The following is a 19,856-nucleotide window of genomic DNA, read 5'->3' on the forward strand; positions in this document are numbered from 1 at the left end:
AGAATTCCTTATATGCAAAGAGAAGTACATATCTCTTAACAGAGTAGGCACATGATTCCCAATCAAGAAGATTCTAATGGCGTTAACATCAACAAAACCGTCAATGTTAGGGAACAAAGCCAATCCATAGATGAGCAACACAAAGATAGCTTCAAAAGCATCCACACTACCGGCTTGAGCAAAGGCAGTATCTTCCTTGATGAGGAACTCAGAAGTAAATCCAAACAATCCCCATTTCTTCACCTAATGAGCCTCTATCTCAGACTTCTTCAAGTGAAGAGCTTCAGCTATGTTGTGAGATCTGGTAATCTCCTCCAATCCACTAAAAGGCACTTTTCCAGAAACAGGTATTCCCAAGATATGGGCATACTCCTCCAACGTAGGCACAAGCTGATAATCCGGAAAAGTGAAGAAATGGTAGAGAGGATCATAGAATTGAACCAACACACTCAACAGTCCTTCGACCACATCAATAGACAAGATAGACAGAAGCTTCCCATGGTGTTTCTTGAAGTCCAAGGGATCTAATACAAATGATGACAACTTCCTTAACTCTTTCAAATCTGGACATCTAAAACTGTACTTCTTAGTGTTCCTTCGTCCATAATCCATGGTCTGGAAATATTTGCAAATAAGGCCTCAGTTCCTTGAAATTATTTCTAGTGTGATGAATGTTATGATGTGCATGAATGCATGAATGCATGAATGCAACAATCACAAATAAGGGATCACACACAAGGCAAGCAAACAAAGGTCAAAGGATGAATCAAGTCATTGTCAAGATCAATCATCCATTTTGGTGGATTATGGTTTTCACCATATCAACACCCAAGTTCCATTGATATTGACAAGACTTGATTGGATCAACCAAGAATCAAGGGTTTTTAAAATGTCAGAGATTACAGGTAAGGGGGTTGGTTACATAGAAGGAAGGTGTTAGCACCCAAAGTGTCCTATGTACTCCTAGGGAGCCCTTTCTTGTGTGCATATGTATTTTTGTATAAAATGATGTTTGCAATAAATAAAGTGGAGGGATGAGAAAATAATTCATTAATTATATTTTTGTGTTTGACAAGACCTTCGGACTTGTGCCTACGTACCAACATAAAATGAGGGATCAAAACCTCGTAGTTCGTGGTAACAATTTCAAAGTGGATGCATTGCTTTTAACAAAAATTTTAGTTTGACAAAGGCACAAACGGCCTAAAAAGGTTTGAATGAGGGTTATTTCTTTTTGTATTTTGAAATTTTAAGTCAAGTATAGTTAAGTTCATTTACAAGTTTGATTAAGAAAAGAGTTTAAAAATGCAATGGCATAAGGCCAAAGTTTCTAATTTGCAATATGGTCTAAGTTTAGAAAAAACACAAGCAAAAAAGATTTAAAAAGGAGGGAGAGATTTGAAATTAAAGAAGTGGGGAAGATATGAAGAGACTAATCCTAAGAAAAAATTTAAAAGTTAAGAGTTTAAAAGATATGACCAATGGGCTGCAATCCAATAGACAAGAATGTCATATAGAAACCCAAATTTCCCTTGGACTTTAGAATCAAGAAATATCAATACACAAATATCAAGATGAAGAGCAAGGCATCAAATAAAGATAGCCACATCCAAGTTTAGAAACTTCATGATCTTCTTCATAATCTCTCATGCATCAGATGAATTCAAAGATAAGGACTAGGCACAAGTTCAAAGTAACAGCTTTAATAAGACAATGTAGCAGATGAACTTAGATGGGATCACAATACTTGATTCACATGAAGTTTAAAATCACAAGCACTTGGTTTCATGAAAGTTGGCATTGGCCAAGTCCTTTTGCATAGGGAGTGTTGCCTAATTCTAAGTCCAATGTCTCAGAGCAAATCCAACAGTCCACACAAAATGTCTTTTAGGGTTTTTGTTGTAATTATGTACATTAAGGTCAAAACACCATCAATACAAGCAAGTATATACGATCACAAAATAATCACAAGATATGACTCAAATGAGAAAAATGAAAATGACATTAAAGTAAACAAGTTAAATGGTATGAATAATACCAAATGAATAAAGGCTCAAAATTAAAGTGCATAAAAGTAAATGGCTTGAAATTAAATGTTAGTTATTAGTTGATTATAAGTTAGTATTGCTTTTGCTTTGGTTTTGTTTAAGTCATTCTTTGGAGAACACTCAACCCACTATTCACAAGCATGGATCCTTGAACCAAGACATCTTCCAAAGGAAGGAAAAAAGGCCAAGTTTCCACACAATACCATGAAAGAGGAGAGACTTACAATCTCACTTACTAGAATGCTATGCCTTTTGTGTCAACAATTTAGTGCTATGTTAAGCAATCGTAATTAGACTTATGTAGAAGTCACAACTATTTGAGGTCGGGCAATAGAAATTTTAATGTTAATGCATGTTAGAGATATGGTATTATGAACCATACTCCTAAAACATACCACACTTAAAAAGAATATGCAAAAGGGGTGGACCTAATCTCATCCACACTTATGTTGATTTTACAATCAACTAACCTTAGGATATGGAGATATCATAGGTCCATGAAATGAATGAGAAGAGAATGAGATTGAGATGAAGAGGGAGGGGAAATGGAATCAACACAAATTGGTCAAAGGAGGACTTTTATCAAATTAAATTCATTCATTCATTTTGGGAGATGAAATGTACATTTCATCAATCCCCTAAATCCAATGATTTTAGCTCAACAAAGTCAAATCAACCTTGACCAAGACCCGACAATATAAGTCAAACTCAACAAGTCAATATCAAAAGCTTAACACAATTTATTTTGCAATTAAACAATTAAAATCAATTAAATAATTCATTAAACTAAAATATGGTTGGTCAAAATCCTAAAACCTCATCAAAACACCAAATAAATGGCCATGAGATTTATCATAGGTCAAACAAGGTCAAAGGACCTTGGAGAAAAAATTTCATAATTTTTGGAAACTTAAAAGTATTTTTAAACAATTAAAAATATTCATAAACACAATTAAATCATGAAAATATTAATAATGATCCAAAAAGTAATTTTAATTCAGAAAATGAAAGAGGAATTTATTTAATTTTTTTTGGTGAAACTCTCATATTTTTTGGATCAATATTAAAATTAATATGAATTAATGAAAATAAACCAAATAAAATGAAAATCAGAAAATAGGAAAAAAAACGTGGACCACTTAATCTCCCTCATTAATTGAGGTGGAAGATCAAGTGGCTGCTAGCACGCGTTCCATGGTGGACACAAGTCAAAGCGTTGTATATATGGTATGCAAAACCAAGGCACGAGATTAAAACGTTTGAGAAGGATCCTGTGGTTCAGATGAGTGCCAACATGCCACCGGAGCCAAAGCTCCGATCGCCTTCTCCGGTGAGTTTCACCAGACTGGTTCACTCACAACCATCACCAAAATTAAATAGAAAGACATGAATTCAAAGTAAAAAATGCAGGAGCTAGACTCTGGCCTCAATTTCTCCTAACTCCAAGTATATTAAAAGATACAGGGAGTTGAATTTTGAGGTGCATGATCTGAGTTGCTTTGATTTGACCTAAAAGCAACTCAATCTTGTTGCCTACATTGGTAGGACTTCAGACAACCAAAGATCAAGAAGAATTATGGATAATTAAGTGAGAATCGAAGAGATGATTTTTTTTGAAAAATACCTTCAATGCAGGTTTATATTTAATCGATCTTGCTCTTGTTAGCTCTTGATCTTGCTCAGGACACTTGGTGGAGTGGAATTGAATGATCAAAAGGCACAGGACTCTTGGAGATTTGAATCTCAAAATAGTGAGATTTAAACTCAATTTCCAATGGAAATTATCAAGGTTATCCTTTGAAATGAGAGGGTTTGAAGGTTGGGAATCAAAGCTAGCACGCCGAGTCCTCAATTCTGATGGCAAAGGGCTCTATTTATAGCCATATTGATTGATATTTGCACACTTGAAGTGAAGATCCAAAAATAGCAATGTACATTGCATGGGTGCATGGGCGTGTAACAGGCCCATGTAATCACTCCTTCTGGTCCATAATTGAGTACGAACATTGCTGAAGTCATGTTAGAAAGCTATGCATTGGTGTATGAAGGATGCAAGTTGAATCATGCCAAATGGTCATCCATGTTCAAGCCATATGCAAGTCACTCATACTTTGTCCAAATGGGATGAAATTGGACTTTTTGAAAAGGTTTGGTCAAGAGGAACAACTTTCATGTTGAACTCTTTTTATTTGAAGCTTGGATCATGATGAATATTGAGGTGGAAGTTGGGGAAATCAAGTATGTCAAAACATTTTCTAAGTGTCAAGCCATATGTTCACTTATTCCACCTTGGCTAACTTTTTATGTGAGCTTCAAATGAGAAATGTTCCTTCATTAAAGTTGTATCTCTGTCAAAGTAATTCAAAATGGTCATAAATTTTACCTCATTTGGATTTAATATGAAGGAGTTATGCATTTTTGAAGTTGAGGAAAATCACTTGTTCAATGGAATTGGTCCAAAAGGACCTATAATGTATCCTCATATCACATGCACATAAAAGTTGAATTTTCTCTTCCTCCAAATATCAAAATTGAAGTAGACATCTTGGATTTGATTGTGAAACTTGGAAATCTTTCATATCATAAAAATTGAGCAAGTTATGACCTTGGGAAGTTGACCTCCAAATTAGGGTTTAGACAAAATGACCTATAATCTTTCATCATAAAAAAATGATTTTTCAAGCAAAACTAGCTCTATACCTCAAAATGAAAGTTGTTTGTAATGTCATTTAGAGTAATGTTTATCTTGGAATCATTTTCATATGATAAAAAATGTAGGAGATAGGGTATAGGGGACCCTAATTTTGATCAGATAAATTCCTCTGGTCAACCACCATGAATCAAATTACTAGCTTGACATTCTCTTGACTTTTGGGACTCATGGAGGATCATATATGCATAAGATGATGAAATTTGAAGTATCCCATGAAATATTTGATCAATTTCTGAAGAAGCTTGTTGAAGAAGTTACACAAGATACCCAAATGAATTAGGGTTTCTAAGGCAAACCAACTTCAAACTCTTGATGATTTCTTGACCAAAATAACATGTGAAGACCATGGGTATTCATATATGACGCTTGGAGCCATAGTAAACCAATCTTGATTGAGCTTCTTGCCTTGAGGGTCTTAAACCCTAGATATGAGCTTGATGAATCAAAGGTGAGCACATGCCCTACCTACAAAAGAGTCAGTTTATAAAAAGATATATATTTGGTATTTTGGTTAGTAAAAATGGTAAAATATAAAGTATGATACAATCAAATGGTGTTTGGTGATCTCTCCTAATGCAAACCCAATGAATGAAGGGTAAGGAGGATGCCAAGATATGATCCCAATGTCAATGCATATGATGAGATAACATGAGGGATATTAGGGTCAAAATTAGGGTCTTACATTGTGCAAGATGGTTATGAATCATCTGATGTTATGGCGTTTTCAAGTAGTGATTCTAGCAAGGAATGATTATGGATGCAAGTTTTACTTGGCACATGACTCCAAATAAAGACGTGTTTGAGGAATAGTATGATCAAGATGGTGGATCAGTGCTGCTGGGAAATAACAAAGCTTGCAAAATTGCATGTATTAGATCTGTGAGATTCAAGCTCTATGATGAGCTGATAAGGCTATTGACTGATGTCAGGTATGTACTTGATCTTAAGAGGAATTTGATTTCTCTTGGTAAAGTTGATAAGAAAGGATATGTTTTTAAAGGAGAGAAAAATATCTTAAGGGTAATGAAAGGGTTGAAGGAAGTCTTGATATGCGTGAAGAAACAAGGCTTGTATACCCTTGAGGTTGAGGTTGTAAGTGGTTCAACAGATGTAGCACCCACAAAATCTGTGTCGAAGACTGAGCTATGGCACAAGAGACTTGGCCATGTCAGTGAAAATGACATAGTCAAATTGTCGAAACAAAATCTGCTATATGGTTACAATGTCAAAAAAACGGGAGTTTTGTGAACCTTATCTATTTGGTAAATCCTATAGGGTGAAGTTTAACAAAGGTAAACAAAGAACACATGGATACCTTGATCACATTCATGCTAATCTTTGGGAGGCTGCAAGGAATCCTTCGCACTCAGGTGCAAAGTATTTTCTATCCATAGTTGACGATTATTCCAAAAAGTTATGGATATTGATTCAGAAAGCTAAGGATGAAACTTTTGAAAATTTCAAAAGTTGGAAGAACTTGGTCGAAAACCAAACTGGAAAGAAGGTCAAGAGTTTGAGGACCGAAAATGGTCTTGAATTTTGTAATGAGACTTTCGATAGCTATTGTGTTACGTCTAGTATTTCAAGGCATATAACTACTGGAGGTACTCCTCAACAATACAGTTTGGCTGAAAGGTTTAATTGAATCATTCTGGAAAGAGTGAGGTGCATGTTGGTTAGTGTTAGATTAAAGAAGGTGTTTTGGGCCGAGGCTGATACGACTGTAGCATACCTGATAAATAAGTGTCCTTCGACTTCCTTGGGGATGAAGATAGCTGAAGAATTCTAGTCGGGACATTCACCTAATCTCAATAAACTTAGAGTATTTAGTTGTGTATCCTATGCTCACATTAGGCAAGACAAGGTTGAGACTAGAGTTGTGAGATGTATGTTCCTTGGATACCCTAAAGGAGTCAAAAATTATAGGTTGTGGTGTCCAGAGCCAGGTCACAAGAGGTGTATCACAAGTTGATATGTAGTTTTTAATGAAGCTAAGATGGCTTTCAATAAAACCTGTGACGTTGGTCAAAGTACCAAGATCTCTAGAGAAGAGCTAGAACAGGAAGAGGTTCCTGTTGAGGTGGATCATATTGATGCTGAATTGCATATCCCATATGAAGTCGAAGAAGAAGCAAAAGTTGTTGATGAAGATGAGAAGACTGATAACGACTTCATGCAGGCAAGAGACATGTCGGAAAGAGTCATCAGGACACCTCAGAGAGTTGGTTATGTAGATCTCATAGCTTATGCCTTAATCTCTGCAAGTGAGGTTCTAGATGAAAAACCTAGAGACTATAAGGAAGTTATGAAGAGTCGAGACAAGACTGAATAGATGAAACCCATAGATGATGACATGAAATATCTTCATGATAATCACATTTGGGAGCTAATCGAGAAACCTTCATGAGCATGCTAGTCAATTGTAAGATGGCTTTCAAGGTTAAGGAAGGAATCAAATGATTGATGTTGAAGCGATTTAAGGCAAGGTTTGTTGCTAGGGGGTTCACTCAAAAATAAGGTCTCAACTTCAATGATGTGTTCTCACTTGTTGTAAAGCATATATCCATTCGAATGCTGCTTACTATGGTGGCGAAGTTTGATCTAGAACTTGAACAGATGGATGTGAAAACAACCTTCATGTATGGTGATCTAGATGTAACAATTCTGATGAGACAACCTGAAGGGTATGCAGAAAAGGGATAGGAATATTATATGTGCAAGTTGAATAGGTTGTTATATGGCTTGAAACAATCTCTCCGAAAATGGAATAAGAGATTCGATAAGTTCATTACACACATAGGTTTCACTAGGAGTCAGTTCGACCACTGTGTTTACTTCAGATTTTGACCTGGAAATCCACTTGTAATTTTGTTGCTTTATATGGATGATATCCTCATAGCAAGAAACAAAGTCGAGGATGTTATGAAGGTGAAGGTTGAACTCGATAAGGAGTTCGACATGAAAGATCTGGGAGCTGCCTCCAGGATTCTTGGGATTGACATCCAGAGAGATAGAAAGTAGTCCAAATTATATTTATCTCAAGAGACATACCTAAAGAAGATTCTCGACAAGTTTGGTATTTTGAATTCAAAGCTTGTTCTAAAACCGACTAACTCTCAGTTCAAGATGAGTACGAATCAAAGAACTAGTATTGAAGTCGAAAGAGCCTATATGAATAACACACCATATGCTAGTATATTAGGCTATTTGATGTATGATATGGTATGTACGAGCTGAGTACGACTCAACCGTGGTGAAATATATTACTTATTTATATATAAGCGAAATTATCTATGGTTGTAATACATTACATATGTCTCTCTCAAAACAAAACCCTAACATCTCTCTCACTCGTCTCTCTCAAAACAAAATTCTAACATTTCTCTCACTCTTCTCTCTCATATGGAAACCCCAAACGTATCCAACCATCTCGTTTTCTTCGAAGTATTCCTTTGTTTGATAAAATATTAGTAAATGGATACTTTATATGTTCATCTTCATTATAGTTTATGTTTCAAAATTTGTTTATCTATTATTTTTTACGTTTCAATAGCTTATTTCATAATGTTTGAACTTTTTGCTTGTTTTGACTTGTAGGTAGCGATGCTTGTTTCAATAACTAGGATGAAGCTAAAGTGAGTGTTGCAAACTTGTCTGAAACATCCAAAATGACATCCATTAAAAAAAGACACAAGTTTGCAGCTCTAACTTCAGCTTCATCCTTATTTCATTGTGAATGTTGTTATGGCACATGTAAGTTTCTGAAACATTATTCGTGTATGTTGTTTATGGTTTATTGTTGATGAATGTTGTTGTTAATGTTTGTTTAAAAGATGAGTTTATTATATATTATGTGGTTTGAATGTTTTTCCAATCGCTTACCAAATATATAACTTTTTAGATTGCATTAGAAAATTATAATATGATAGATAAATTTATATTAGAAAACAAGTACACGTTCAATTCTTGACAAGAATTCTTTAATTTGTTATTTGCGTATTGTTCTTTAACTATTAGAACTTTATTTAATGATTGTGGATCTTCAACCACCCCTCTCTTCACCTCTAATTTTGTTTGCAAAGTAAATAATATTTTTCAATTAACTGTTGCGGTAGATCGCACACTACATAGCTTATAATCATGGATGCACGACCGTGGTGGAAATCATCGTACATACAATCACACCTTACCTCATAACGGTTGGTGCAACATGGTGGTATCTCTTTTTCAACCATTGTGATAGGTGTTTTTTGTAATAGTATAGATAGATTTTTATAAGTCTCTTAATAAATATTTGAGCATTTGAAGTCTCTTGCTTGTGTTTTTTAGCATATAAGTCTCTTACTTTAGTGTTTGAGTAAAGGAAGTCTCTTGCTTGTGTGCTTGAGCATAAAATTCTCCAACTTGTGTGTTTGAGAAAAGGATGTCTCTTGCTTGTGCGCTTGAGCATAGAAGTCTATTACTTGTGTGTTTGAGAAAAGGAAGTGTCTTTCTTGTGTGCTTGAGCAAATTGTAATCTTGTGTGATTTTAAGGAAAGTCTCTTATAAGTACAAGTGGATTGGATTACTCTCAAGTTATGAGAGGAACTAGGATAACTCTACATGTTATTCTTCTTGCATTTCATATCTGTTGCCTACCTCTGACTGAATGAGATTCTACAACCTTGTGTTTAGAATCTGACCAAGAGTGTTAAAAAGAAAGAAAAAGTCAACACAATTCCACCCCTTCTTGTGTTTTTCTCACCTTCACAGTTTTCCTGTGACCTTGATTTTTCTACTTGTTCCATCACCAAAGGTATCATAGCTATTAGTCTATGGTTTCAACTCTTCAAGATATGTCTTTTCTCGAGTCATGTGTATGGATCATCCACTATCAAGGTACCAATCTTTTCTGGAAGAACCTCTAAGAGATCGATGAGCTATGAGACAAATGCCAATTTTCTTGGTTTTCCATAATTCCTTTGCTTGAGTTTTCTTTAATTTCCTCCTTTTGAGCTTTGGATGACTATAAGATTGAGGATATCCATGCAGTTTATAGCAAAAAGTCCGTATATGACCATATCTTCCATAGTGGTGACAACTCACCGATGATTTCTTGTTGCCTTTGTTGTGAGGGGGCACATGTTAAGCAGGATGCTGGGACATGTGGTTCTTTATCATAAACTCAGATTTAATTTTAGGAGCAATAAACCTCTTAAAGGGAAGTTTGGCCTTTTTGTTCATGGAAATGTATTCAACCCATATAGCCTTGTTTTTTCTAATATATAGGATCTCATCTAGCATATAAGAACCATTGTTAAACATATAGACATATTTTGTCATATTGTAAAATTTGGACTTTAACAATGTGACTTCCTCATCTAGGCCTGGAATGGTTGAACCAAACTTCTCTTTTTCAAGGAGTAAAACACGTATGGTCTTCTTTTCTTTCTCTTATCTCAAGAAAGATTCCTTCCATTTCATCAAGAGCTTCTAATCATATCTCTTCATCATTAAACTCACTACAAGAGTCACATTTCCCAATAAAAGCTATCACTTTATCAACTACTTCTTCTTCACTATCATCATCAGATTCATACCAAGTGATTGACATTCCATTTTTCTATTTCTTTAGAAAAGTAGGACATTCAGTTTTAATGTGTCTAAACCATTCACGTTCATAACATTTTACTCATTTTCCTATGTTCAGGGGACTGATGACTGACACATTGTCTGGGATATTTGTCCTCCATCTTATGTAAAACTTATTTAAGGAGTTGTTAAACTTTCTCCCAACAAGGGATATATCCTCTAACAAAACTTCTCGACCTTGATCTTCATCCTCTTCAATGTTAGACACAAAGTTATGCTTTTGTTCTTCTTTTCAGATCTATCATTCAAAGGTATCTCAAAGAAGCAATGAGTTCATCAACTTTGATACTGTGAGGTGTTGGGCTTCTTCTATTGTAGTTACCTTCATATCAAACTTCTTAGGAAAAGACCTTAGGATTTTTTGGGCAAGCTTTTCTTATGACACCTTATCTCTTAAGGAAAAGGAGGTGTTGGAAATATCTTTAAGTCTGATGTTGAAATAAGAGATAGATTCATCTACATCCATTCTCAAATTCTCAAACTTTGTAGTAAGGAGTTGAAACCTTGACATCCTAACCTTGGATGTGCCGCCTTCATGAGAAGTTTTGAGAATATTTGAAACTTCTTTAGCTACATTACAAGTGATTAGTCTAAACATGTTCTTGTCCACACCATTGAATATATGATTCAAGGATTTATCATTTCCAAGAGCTTCATCATATTCATCTTTGGACCAATCAACTTCTGGATTTAAACTTTTTGAACCATCTTCAGAAGTGATAACATGATGTTTCGAACCTTTAACCACAACTTCCAAGTTTTTATGTCAATGGATTTGAGAAAAGCAACCATCTTTGCTTTCCAATAGTCATAGTTTGAGTTATCCAACATAGGTGGTTGATTGACAAACCCTCCATATATTGTGTTATCCATTCGAACAAAAAATATCTCTATGTAGGTCACCCAAATAAAATAGGGTGTCTGCTCTGATGTCAATTGTAAGTCTATTCCTCGAGGGACAGATGTTGGACTAGATGTGGGGATAACTTGTCCAACTTCTTAAACCAGTTTAAACGACAATTTGACAGTAATAATAATTCAATGTAGAAATCTTTAAAAACACAAGAGATTGGTAACCCAGTTCGTTGAAACCATACCTACATCTGGGGGAACTCTACCTAAGAAAGGAAATTCACTACTTCGAATTAGAATAATTAGTCTTATAAAAACCTTCAACCCCTATGATGTTTTATGTCTCTCCCTAATCCTAATGATTTTTTATTTAGATTTCCCCCTCAATATGAAAACCCATTTACTTTCTTTTATCTTTAAACCATAGTTATCAACCTCAATAACAAGTTTATTGATTGTTGAATTTACAACTGAACTAAGACAAACAACCTATGCCAAATTAACGAAATATAATGGTGTGCAATAGTAGATTCAACACTAATCCTTATGAGGGGATTAACATGGAATACAAGAAACAAACTCAGCCTGAGACTCTAAACTTTCTCTTCTTCTTTGTAATCTTCAAGGAATGACAGAGTTTCTATTTATAGAAATTTATTTTAGGCTTTTCTCCTTTGGATAGTAATCTGATTTCGTCTATAAATAGTGGAGATTTTATGAAGGTCTATTACTCCAAATCATCTCCATAATATAAGATTTGATTTGATTTGAATTCAAATTTAAATTATATTAATTTAAATTTAATTTAATTAATAAAATATATTAGATTGCAAAAACATATCAATAATATTTGTTGCATACATAATCAAAACGTATTCCATGTAATTGAAAAACATGCGCACAAAGCTACATACTTGTTTTGTAGATAAGGGACAAATATTGCACACATGCTGGGACATCGGTTCCCACGTGTGTCATTCTCCTCCAAAATAGCTTCAAACACCATTCTTGTTTTTCATAATGTTGCCAACCAAAAAGGAATAACACATGCTTCCACCAATTACAAAATGGAAAATGACTATTTACATTGGAAATCAAAATTTTCTAAGACCTAATCATTCATATTGTAGATTGCGGAAGGCTTTTTAATGAAAATCATGAGTTTAGTATCGCTCCAAAGCCCTAAATTGGGAAGCAAGTTTAAAAAAGAAAACTACACGATAATTTTTCCTTTGGAAAGAAACGAAAAAGGTCCCTTGGAGAAAAATATTTGGAAAAGGAGGTTAGTGTTCTTTGATCTTCCATATTGGTCTAATCTCGATGTAAGACATTGTCTTAATGTGATGCATGTAGGGAAAATGTATGTGATAATTCAATTGGAATAATTCTAAAGATTAAAGGCAAGACAAAAGATGCTTAGAAATCCTGTGAAGATATGATGGTGATGGGTATAAGACAAGAGTTATCCCCAAAATATATAGGAAATATAACATATTTTCCCCCAGCATGTCACACTTTATCTAAAAAAGAAAAAAATATTTTTGCAATTGTTTGCAGGATATCAAAGTTCCCCAAGGGTACTCATCAAATGGGAAGAAACTTGTGTCAATGAATGATCTCAAATTAGTTGGCTTAAAATCTCATGATTGTCATGCCTTGATGTAAAAAATTCTACCAGTGACTATCCGTGGTATTCTATCAAAAAATGTAAGGGTAACTATAACCAGATTGTGCTTATTCTTCAATGCTAAATATAGTTAAGTCATTGAACCTGGAGATTTATATGAGTTAGAACATGAGGCTGCAATTATCTTGTGTTAATTAAAGATGTTTTTTGCTTGATAGTTTTTTGACATTATGGTTCACTTAGTTTTTCATCTAGTAAGGGAGATAAAAAATTGTGGTCCAGTTTATTTACGGTGGATTTATTCGATAGAGTGATACAAGAATATCTTTAAAGGGTATATAAAGAATCATCATCACCTAAAAGCTTCGATCCTTGAACAATACATCACATAAGAGGCTATTGAGTTTTGTAAAAACTATTTGTCAGAAAGAAACACTATAGAAATTCCTGAGTCTCATCATTATGGAAGATATGATGATAGAGATATTCAAGGTTTAAAAGTTAAGGTAGTTGACCGAAATATAGTTTTTCAAGAACATTTATATATATTGAATAACGTCAGTGAAGTTTAACCTTACTTAACGATTCACAAAGGTCTTATCAAGGAGAAATTCCCCCAGATGAGTGAAAAAATGTTGTTGACAAAGCAAAACAAAATTTTTATAACTTGATTTAATGAAAATATTTCTAAAGAGAGTAGTGCATCAAAGACAATTAAATGGATGTCACATATTTATAAGTTTAATGTAATAACTCGGAGTGCATGTGAAATTAATAAATATTAATTCTATACAAAATCAAAGGATGATTGTAGTGCTGTTCAAAATAATGGGCTTATGGTTGAAGCTAAATCCATGTACTTCTCTAGTTCGAAAGATAATAATTATGTATTGGCATCTAGAGCGTACTTTATGGTCATTGAGGAGATTTTGGAGATTGATTGTGTTACTTTTAAAGTGACTTTATTTAAGTGCAAGGGGATTAACAATAACACTGGTTTAGAAACTGATGAATTAAGATTCACACTAGTTGATCTTCGAAAGGAGACTTATATGAATGAATCATTTATCATGGAATCCCAAGAAAAACAAGTTTTTATGTCACGGATCCTTCTAACAAAATATGGTCAATTATTCTATAAGGAAAGTATATTATTGATAGTGATAAAAATCAAGATTTAAATTTTGATACCCCTTATTTCGCAACACATCTACGTCTCTCATCTGAAAAAATAGGATTCAGATGATGATGTGCATGATATTCATCATGATCATCAAGAGAAGATATGGAAAAACTAGTAAGTAAATATTTTATATGACTTAGTAATATATATCTATTTATTTATCTTTTTATATTCTTTTTACTAAAGATTTATTGTCGTTATTGATATTAATTGGTTTCAAATATGGTTCAAATTATACGTGCTTAACAATCGGTGACAAATCATTATTATACACCGAGGGAATATTTTATTGTTGTTGATATTAATTTTTTTTACAATGAATATTTTTTGTCCAATGTTTCTGTTTGGGAAATGAGCCAAAGGTATAATGTTTTTGTTTAAAAAATGGCCAAAATATAGTTCTCTAATACAGGTCCAAACCAAAATATAGAAAAATAAAAATAATTAGATAACAATGTTTTCCCCTCGGTTTTTATTATACACCGAGGTAATAATGCTTCTCTATTACCCAAATTTCTCAAATAACGGAGAGGAAGTGTGAGGAACGCCATCTAGTTCTTAAAATAATAAAAGTGCACTTGCTGATGATCTAACCCATGTGAAGAACACTTTACCCCTCCTCGATTATTCCAAAAGCGAGGGGTATGTGGCAAAGTTTCATGATTCCCTTCGTTACCTCTCCTCTATTAACAAGGTTACATCCCCTTCATGACCAAGGTTAAATGTGTTTTTTTAGTAGTACGTTCTATCAAAAGTCCCTTTAGTAGTTGACTTCAGCCATCTTTGACAGCTCAAAGGGGTACTTATCATGAAGGCCTTTAAAGTCATAAGGGAAATCCTCGTGAAAAATGGAGGCGACTCTTGGTAAGCTTGGTAGTATCGAACGAGGCATCACTCCACTAAGATGGATAGGGGAGAGAGCCATCCTTCATTGTAAAAGACTTTCCCTCAGCCTTAGTTTCTCTAGTAAGTATTATATGTTCGTTCTCTAACACATGTGAGAAACGTTCCTATTTCTTTTAGAATTTAAGGGGGGCGAGCATCACCCAGGAGATGGTCCTCGTCTCGCATTTAGCCTGTACTATTATTTGGCCCTACAAGGCGGTTGTATTGTTATCATTTGATTGGTGTTTGACCTTCTTCTTAGCCATACACTATTTTCTCTCGGCCTATGGAATTTTAGATATTTTTCGGTAAGAAAGTCGAAAAATATGTGAGATAGGTAATACGTACACAACCTTAAGGCAGGGCCTTCCTTTACCATAAAATCACTTAAGTACTCATTTATCCCGCTATCATCTTCTCAATTTAGAGTGACTAAGGTACGCAAACTCATTAACTAAAAATCATTCCATTCTTGAACCACCTCTTGCTCGCTTAGGGTAAGATCAAAAAGTCAAAGCTGGTGATGAACTTCGGGTCAATCGTCCAAGTATATGGGAAATGGGGGTATCAGTTTCCCCAGTCGTGACCATCGAAGCACAATCTCACCCTCTAACCCTCACGAACTTATCCTCTCATTTTGTATAGGTATTGGAATAGATTTTTAACATACTTCTTCAGGGAGATTCCATAAGATCACCTAGCGACTTTTGGGATAACTTTGATGCCATTAAAATAGATGAACACACCAATGGTATGAGAGACATCCAAGTGACGACATATAGCTCTGAACGCCCCAACAATACCACATACGTTGTGCGTAACTTAAGAAGGGGAAACGTTTGCAGTAGCTACAAACTCAACTTTAAATGGCATGAAATGTATCAATACCCCTAAATCATGAATGACAGGGAGGTGTAGGTAGAAATAGGGAGTGGGTGAAATCACATTGTCATCATGTCCAATGTTGGAAAGCCCAATCTGCCGCCAAAAAACAACTATCCTTTCCTTGTTAGAGTACAAGGACGTGAAATCTTGAACGTTGAAAAATTTGTAATCTGTTTCAACCAATAATTCCTGGTAAGAGCAGAGAGAGCAAGAAAGTTACCATCAAAATTAATAGGACTCTCACAATCTCGCTCTAGTTTGTGACGTTAATTACGCAAAACGTTCTAAAATCTAATAATTTCAGCTAAGAATAGAATTAGTAAATGAAGAACGGAGTCATACCTGCAACCACGATCAAGATCTTTGTGGGGTAAATGCATTATTCGCCTATAAAAACCCTTAATTATATGAATTCAAGTTTCAATGAAAAAAGTGCGTAAAAATATCACAAAAAGGAAACTTGGATCTTTAATTAGGTATGAAAGGTCTAGTCATAGGAGTATGCTACTCCCACTCGCTAAGCACCACATTAGTTAAAAGAAATGGAAAATTTCCCGCGTTAGAGATATACGTAAGGAATAAAACCAAAACTGGCTTGACAAAGGAAATCATCATCATATGCATTTATTGTAACACGCATTTACCCAATTGATTTCTTGATTTCTCTCGGTTGATTGACATTTGATTTCTTTCATCTAATTGATGTTCATATTCCCTCAACCGATGTGTGGATCACATCACTGACACTTGGAGACATATCCCATAGTCATCCTGTACTTTAAGGACTAGCCCCACCCACGAGGAACTCACACTATGCATGAGGGACTCATCCTAATAAGGGAGGAAAAGCAAGACTAAAACACTTCTCCCTTTTCATCCCCCGTGCATGAGGGACTGTGTATTGGTATATTTGTAAAGAGTTCGCAAGGGATGACATGGAAAATAAGAGATTCAATATCTCTCCCTCGGCGCTTTCCTAATCGTCCGTATGTTAGATCGATCTCCCTTTTACTAAATGCAACGTCCCTTTTCTACACATGTCTCCCACATTTCGGATAACTCACCCATAATAGTAAAACATGGGAAATGATGTGTCCCTTATCCACAATAGTGTAGAAGAATTAAATGGAAAATTTTGTATGATCTCCTTAATAATAAGAGATTAAATGTTCGCTCCCATGTTCTTTAAGAGGTGATTGCTACATCCTAGGCACCTGGAATCTAGATACAAAGATTCTTATAAATACCTCAATTTATAGGTTGAGAGGGACAATCACATATTCACACAAATTCTAAAGACTTATGCCTTCTCACCTTCCTACCTGAGTTAGCTTTAAATCCTAAAACCTATGATAACACTTAATCATTAGGGATTGTTACTTGTGCTTTTAGCAAATACAATACAAGTGTATTTTGAATAATTTGAGAAAAATATGAGTATTTTGAAAATAATAGGGAAAATGGTGGTAGTTTTGGAAAAAGATTTGAGAAAGTATGCTATTTGTTGTTTTTTTTTTAAATTCATAAAATGAATGTAATATTACTAATTTTAGTTACATTTCTGCTAGCACATTTATAATGAGTTTGACATAGAGCTTACAAGTCTTTCTAAGTCTGCTCATTAATGTGATCCACGGGCAGTATTATATTATCGACAAAAACTCCCATACCCACATGACTGACCAACTAATCACAATATTATATGGCACACGAGGATCATGCCATGAATGCATTTGCCATTTCCTTAATAAAAAATAGAAGAAAAAAAATGATTCGTTTACCATAATTGATATAAATAGACCCATGTATAACACAGTACTTACAAACACAGTAATAATGGAGTTGATCAATACAAAGAAAATGATGAAGTTAGCTTTGATGGTTTTTCTCTTGGGCTTCACCGCAACTGTTGTGGATGCTCGTTTCGATTCAACTTCCTTCATCACTCAACTGCTCTCCAATGGTGATGCAGGTTACAGTATCAAATCGACAACTACAGCATGCTGTGACTCCTGTATTTGCACTAAATCAATCCCTCCTCAGTGTCACTGTACTGATGTAGGAAAAACATGCCACTCCGGTTGCAACCTTTGCCTTTGCACAAGGTCTTTTCCACCACAGTGTCATTGCACTGATACCAATGATTTCTGTTATCAAAAATGTAACTAACTATGTTAGTACACCATGCATGTGATGAAACAAATTCCATTAGGTTCTGTTTTTAGTTATGTGTGTGGAAATGAATAAATAATATTGCTTGCCCAATATATGCAGTTTGGTTTTCGCCAAGCTGTAGGGTTCAAGTGTTTGTTTTAAAGATTGTGCCATTAAAATTATTCAGTTTTGTCTCTTATTTAAAGTATTATATGACTATATTTTCTATTAAAGTTAATATAATCAATTAATCAATCCAACTTTTAATTGTTTCTATCAAATTTAATCTAATTCATCAATTAACTTAGCAAAAGGGTTGAATGTTACTTGGGATGTCATAAAGTTATAGACTAACTTAAAAAATAATAGCTTAATTGATGTTTTCTTTATTATAGATCTAAAATCAAACCCTCCTATACTTATGTTATAGGGGAGCATGTTTTATGTCAAAATATATTGTCACAAATTTTCTACTATTAAGATTCTCATACCAAACAAATTTTTAATTCACTTCTCCACCTTTTTCATTAGAGAAATAGGGCAAGTGGATATAAGAAAGGTATATGTAAATGTAGGCTAGGTTCACTTTTAAAATGGAGTTTTACCATTTATTTTATAAAAAAAAAGAGTTTTATGTGAATTGTTTTATATGAATCATGTTTAGATTGAGATATATTTAAAAGGAATGTTTAATCCCTAAAGCATCACAATAAATAAGCAATGTAATAAGGATTTTAGAGAACTTCAATAAAGAAAAAGAAAAATTATAAGTGATAGATGAGTGTAGCAAACCTTATCATTTTGAGCTATATATTAAGTATGTTGTTCCTATGACTTAGTTAATTTTATTTATATTCCCATTGAGTAGTTTTAGCATCCCTTAGAGTTGTTTTGGTATATCCATATTTTGTGAAAGATTTGTTTTAGATGTATTTCCACCGTTATTGTTTATTGGTGAAGATTTTATTCCCTAGTGTCACTATTAGAAAAAATACCTTTGATGACACAATATTATAACAGTCATTTCCATTATAGTCATATCACATGTTTTACACGCATGTTTTTATTTTATTTTATTAAGAGACTTGTCATCACGGTTCCTGAAAATAATCGTGGTTATATAACTTGGATGACAAGCTTCAATTCCCAGCATCCACATTTATCCAATTTTTCGATAAAAATAAACTCATGATCCATAACATTTTTTATCATGTTAACATTGAAAGAATAACAACGACGATTGTTTCATTCAATTGTGGTTATAATTTTCATATTTCACTACGGTTGTTTCTTGCAACCGTTGTGAAACTATTTTCACTTAATAAAAACATAACAAACACTTTATTTCATTCATAACACATAAGGGTGCCCTAGCAAACGAGAAAACAACTATAGCGAAATCATTTCTGAAAATGAAATTTGTATCCTCTTCGTCTTACAGTATGTTACCATTCTAGGTTTGTTACTCTCTCTCTCTTTCTCTCTCTCTCACATTGTGGTAATGTTACTACTTTCTAAAAGTTTATGTTCTTCGCTAGGGTTTTGTTTCTTGATTTTTTTTTAACATAATAACATTGTGATATGTATTGTTCATGTCTTGTGACTATAACTTTGTTTATGTTTTGTGACTATAACTTTGTTCATGTTACAAGTACTCATTATTAAGTGGTTTTGGTATTCTTAAAGGAAGTAAATGACAACATACACTAAGAGAAAGAAATTCTTTTATTCATTAAGAAGACATTGTATTTTGGATCCTAAAGACATTAGATAATTTTATTCTTCATCCGACTCCTCTTCCATTGGATCCTCCTTCCTCTTAGGTTTTATCATCGTTGTCTCTATTTAGTCCATTTTGGGACCCAACAATTGTGCCCA

The sequence above is a fragment of the Lathyrus oleraceus genome, chromosome 3 (genome assembly GCF_024323335.1).
Source record: "Lathyrus oleraceus cultivar Zhongwan6 chromosome 3, CAAS_Psat_ZW6_1.0, whole genome shotgun sequence".
Taxonomy (NCBI): domain Eukaryota; kingdom Viridiplantae; phylum Streptophyta; class Magnoliopsida; order Fabales; family Fabaceae; genus Lathyrus; species Lathyrus oleraceus.